This window comes from Arvicola amphibius, chromosome X (genome assembly GCF_903992535.2).
Source record: "Arvicola amphibius chromosome X, mArvAmp1.2, whole genome shotgun sequence".
Taxonomy (NCBI): Eukaryota; Metazoa; Chordata; class Mammalia; order Rodentia; family Cricetidae; genus Arvicola; species Arvicola amphibius.
The window spans coordinates 56,479,881-56,485,707 of record NC_052065.1 but is presented as its reverse complement, the minus strand read 5'-3'; the positions used below and the strand labels follow the sequence as shown (position 1 = coordinate 56,485,707).

Here is a 5,827-nt window from a genome sequence, read left to right as displayed (position 1 = left end):
CTTGAACAGTGCATCAAATCACACTCAGTACCACTGTCTTCCATGCTCCACCTAGCATTGCCCATTAAGCTTTGCTTAAAGCATTCCATTGTTTTCCAAAGTCCAAATTCTTCTAAAGAGAGTACCATTCCATTGTCTTTCAAACTGCCACACTTAGTTTTTTGGTTTTTATTCTCAATGAAAACCATGTTTTACTCTTGTAGGTTTGATTGCCACTAGAGTTTATGATACAACTGTCCCTTAGGCAGTGGCCTCACTGCTCATTTGGAAACTGTTCTTTCCTCTTACAATTGCATGTTCCACTTTCCTGGTTTTCCCCCCAGGTATTGACCTACTTCTTTCCTATTCTTTTTATTCTAATTAAAAGGAAAGTGTGCACTCAGTCTCCCACTATCCTGAATTATACAGGCAAGTTTCCCATATTGGGGAAATTGAATAGATCTGCAAATCAGAAGTGTAATTAATAAGCCCTGCCATGAGAAAACCACCTTTGTAGCATGATCTTGTCATTCTTTTTCATAATTTGGTTTCCAGGAACCATTTACCCCATCTGAGGTAGAGTTATCAGGGTGCTTCTACCAGCTTGCCAACCAAGGAACTCCAGTCTAGAAATCTGTATTTGTAAGGATGCCTCTGTTTACACTGGATATATTAAAATATTAAACTTTCATTCAAACATGGCTCTTAGTTGATGGGATATAGCAAGATGATACTCTATGAGCATTGAGATAATAAATCTTAACATCGTTCTCTGGGATCCCAAATATAGATATAGCATAGATCTGGAGCCTTCTGTGACTGATTTTCCAATAATGGTACAAGTGGAAGGGTGGCAATCATTCCAGTAAGAGGTGTGTGTTTGAATCATTATGCTTCAAAATGAAATATTTGTATGACATTTTTTCTTCCATTTTCAATAAAATGAAGAGCTTTAAGGTATAACTGCTATAACCTTCAAAAGATACAGTCTGAGCATGGTGGTGTTTGTCTATGCAACAGAATAAAGCTTATAAATTAGAATCTGTCAGTCAGAGTTCTCTGTGGAAAGGTTATATTGTACCTGAGAAACGTGTCTTACCTTATTAATTCGAGTCTAGATTGTAACTACAGAAGCAAGGTAATGTGTTGGGGGAGGAGATTAGACTCTGATTTGCTTTGAGATTAAATTCTTCCTTATTTGTGACTCAGATATAGGACTCCCTGCATTTCCAAGATCTCAGTGACATAGGCCTGATGGGGAAGAAATTGCCTGTGTTATTATGCTATAGTGAGAATCTAGCAGATGTAGTAGCCTGAGAAGTGCAGGTCAAAACAAAAGCATTACCATTTAGTTCATTTGCATTTGTACGCAATGCACCTTTAAAGCATGGGAAATTCATGGGACACAGGAGTGAAATGTTCTTTGAGATGTAGAAGGCTGAGGTGAGAGTTGGAGTGGTGATCATATGTTCAGATACACATGCTTAGAACTGTATGAGGCGAGGTAATCAATCAGGCAGGAGGTCAAGGTTATGCACTAGATAAACATAATGACTACGACATACACTTCTCCCTGAAATAAGGGTTCCAGGAAAATGAAATAGGGCTTCCTTTTACCCATACACTTTGTAGAGCATCATTTTCCTGCATCATATGAACAGGTTGGATGGATAGTCAATACTTAATGTATTCAAGGTAACAGAAGCAGCCTTACAAACATGATGGATTTATTGAAGAGACAGAAGGCTATACCAATTTCCTAGCCTCACTCAGCAGTTATCTGGTTCAGTTAACAGTGGTAACAAAGAGAAAAGTGAGGATTGCAATACAGTCTTTAATACTGCATTGCATTTAGTATTCCATAGAATGGAATGAGACTCACTTCTATACTGCAATTATTATGGAAAAGATAAGGCTAAGATTTTCTCTGACACATTGAAGACTGGCTCTGAAACTAGTGAAGACAGGTATGAGTGATGCTATAAGTGTGATCAAGTTTTGACGAGAACTTCAACAGGGAAGGATATGGGTCTTATACTGTACCAGACCCAGCAGAAAGCAGAAATGGAGATGTTCTAAAGACACTTGTGTCTCTCAGTCTCACTATGAGACTATTGAAACAGTTGCCACCAAAGAAATGGGAATTCTAGCTGATGGAATAAAGGGATGGCAGGAAATTGTTCCCTCATACCCCACCTACTTTAGGTTTAATCTGAGAGGACAAACTTTGTGTGGCAGAGACTCTCATGTTTTTAGTTATTTCTTATAACACTTCCTCTAAGGACTTGATTTTCCTCCAAATTGTGCATCCAAATATTCTTCATTCTCCTCAAGCCTCATTGTCTGCTACTTTTCCACATGGAAATCCAAGAGGTGACCTTTTCTTTATTTAGTATCTCAAAGAGGAGTGCCAGACTCAAGTACTGATAAGGAAGAAAACAGATGTTAATATTTGCAGTGTGTCTACTACTGAATCCCAAAACATTCTTTCTTCTCAGCTATACACTGATGTTATCAGACCTTGAACAGAGAAAGCAAGGAAATTCGGTCCTGGAAGAGAATAGAAGCCTTGATGTGGCTCTTGGTTGATGACAAAGTGATAGACCCTTTGACTGCCCTTTAGCTGTACAGGTATGCATGTCTCTTCTGCAATACTTTGGAAGCATACAGGCTCCATATATCTTTGGATTCTGACAGACAAAGCATTTTCTCTTCTGGATTAAGCCTCGATGATTATCTCTTTACAGTTCTCTCTGTATAACACTTTGTTTGCGTCCATTACAGCCATTACTACATTGTACTTCTGCTTTTTATTTTCTAGGGTCTTGCTCGTTCCAACCCTACATCTCATTCGTTCTACCATATCAGAAACTACCGCAAAGGCCGAGACCCCCAATTTTGATTAGAAATTTTAAAAGTATAAATGAGTATTCAAATTTTGCTTGTATGCCTAGCATATCTAATAAAATAATATATAGTTACTAAGCTGAGGAGCTATAGTATAAGAACTAATTTTATTATTTGCTTGTTTGTAATTCAAAATATAGTACCCATTAATCATAATAATAGATTCTATGTATGATTTTCCCCCAAAATATATAAAAATCATACATATGTATTGCCTATGAAATTGTATGAAAAATATACCTGAAGGTATCAAACATTGTGTTTAACATAGTGTAGGCTTCTAAAATCACCAACAGAACTATTTTCCAGATATTACTAAAAATATCCAGACTGACAGAGACTATAGATAGTCTAAAAGATGACGATACTAATCTTGAACAACTACGGGCTATAAACCTGTCTTTCCCAAGATATTCAATTAGAAAAAGTAGATTTAGAAGCAAAAGATGTGGGTTTCAGTCCTAACTTGAGTCAGTTACTGTCTTTATTATGACTTTGAACAAATATATTTTATTAATAATCCAAATGTCTTTCCCTTGAATGTTCTATAATTCCAGAACCCTGTGAGAAGTTACTATTTCCCTTATTAATTAAATTATACAATAGAGGGATTTCCTACCTCAGTATTTTGAATCATCAAATAGTAGATACGATTTCTGATTTTGATTGCCAATTTGATTGCATTAAAAAACATCTAGCATATTAGTGACTCTCACTTTGGGCTGTGTTTTAAGGGTGTTTCCAGAGAGGATTAACTGAGATGACAAGACCTGTTTTGAATGTGAATGGCACAATCCCAAGAGCTGGGGTCACAGACTGAATAAAAGGACCAAAAAGAGAATGTCTGGGCATCAGCATTCTTTTCTTTCTGCTTTCTTAACCATTCACATGTGAGCAAGCAACCTTATTCTCCTGTTGTCACCACAGCCAAGAGTTGCCCCCACCAATATGCCTTCTTTTTTAACAAGTTAAGTATCCTTCACCTGTGAGCCAGCATAAATCCTTAGTCCTTTAAGTTTATTTTTTTCATACATTTGGTAATAGCCTTGAGAAAAATAATTAATAAAATAAATAACTAATAGAACAGTTAAAATACATTTTTCCTTTATAAGAGTATCCTATAGAGTACATGAAAAATGATGGAATTAAAATATTACTGTTCTTCAAAGAGAAAGTCTTATTATATAGTCCTCAACCTTCCAAGTTTTCAAATAATAGGCATTTGCCACTATGCTTGGTGAGGACATTACCATTTTGCAACCCTTAATGTACTAGTAATTCTAGACAGTGGTCATCAATGGCTGCTATCATAGCAGGGAGAAACCCAAATACTCTTTTCCATACACAAAAGGCACATTTAGGAAGACCAAAACCTTTAGAATTTCAATTTGATCAAGCCACTAGTTCAGTGACCAATTTTTCAGAATCTCTAAATGACAAAGAAACTTGTTAAATATGCTATAAGGAAGCAAACAGTGAAATAGAAATTGATAGCATCAAAACCAGTAAAATACTTAAGAATAAATTTGAACAAGGAGGTTCAAGGAGTATACAATGAAAACAATAAAACATTGTTGAAAGCAACAAAACTAAACTTAAATAAATGAAAACACATTAACATGTTTCTATTCTGGAAGACTTAATGTTTTTAAAATTACAATGCTTCCAAACCTAGTTACAAATATGTGGACATTCCTATCAACATCCTCAGTACAATTTTTCTTGAAATTGATAAGCTGATTCCAAAATTCATACGAAAGCACAAGGGTTTCTATAAAGCTAACATTAGACTAAAAGAGTTATAGTAATAAGAGAATGGGATATCGATGCAATGGGAAACAGATAATGCAGTGGAAAAGAATTGAGACCCTGGAAATAAATTCTTACTTTAAGTATCATATTTATTTTTGAAATGAGTACTTATAATAGTGGATAAGGGAGCATCTTTACCACACATGGTACTGAGAGAATTGGATATCAGCATGCAAAGAGTATCAAACCTTTATCTCACACTATATACAAATTAATGAAAGTTAATCAAATACTAAACATAACTAAAATTATAATTTTTTATGGAAAATATAGGTAAAATATTTTTAAGTCTTGTTTTACACAACAGTTTCTTGACAATACTCTAAAGGCAAAAGCAGCAATCAATAAATTTATTTAGGTGTGTCTTCTATCTATCTGAAGATTTCATTGGTTAATTAATAAAGAAACTGCCTGGCCTGACAGGTTAGAGCATAGGTGGGTGGAGTAGACAGAAAAGAATGCTGGGAAGAGGGAAGTGAGGCAGATGCCTCAGGCAATCGTTATGCCTCTCCTCTCTGGGCAGTCACCATGCCTCTCCTCTCCGAGACGGATGTAGGTTAAAATCTCTCCTGGTAAGCCACCCCTCGTGGTGCTACACAGATTATTAGAAATGGGGTAAGCAAGATGTGAGAAGTTATCCAGTAAGAGGCTAGAGCTAATGGGCCAGGCAGTGTTTAAATGAATACAGTTTGTGTGTTGTTATTTTGGGTGTAAAACTAGCCATGTGGGATCCAGGCGGGATGAAAAGCAGGCCTGCCCGAAGCTCATACTACAATAAATAGTTAAATGGGCATATTCAAAATGAAAAGCTTTTCCAGATTAAAAGAAGTCATACAGAAAAGAAAAAGATATTCTACAGATTGTGAGAAACTATTTAAAATAATATAAAGGTCTGATTTATTATTGCAACTCAATAATAAAGAGACAAATATAATTTGGGAATGGGCAGATACTTCCATACAATGTCCTGATGAGGAGCAAAAGGAGGGAGATCATGAGCAAGGAAGTCAGGACCGTGAGGAGTGCATTTACCCATTGAGACGGTGGGACAGATCTAATGGGAGACCACCAAGTCCAGTTGGAATGGGACTGATGGAACAGGGGACCAAACTGGACTCTCTGAATGTGG

General features: G+C 36.2%; 1 non-coding gene across 1 annotated transcript; it reads right to left on the bottom strand.

The window, feature by feature from the left end:
* Window positions 1–364: 364 nt before the first annotated feature.
* On the bottom strand, window positions 365–526 carry LOC119805669. Its single transcript, XR_005283971.1, has one exon. It is a non-coding gene; the product is annotated as a U1 spliceosomal RNA (small nuclear RNA).
* Between the last annotated feature and the right edge of the window lie 5,301 nt (window positions 527–5,827).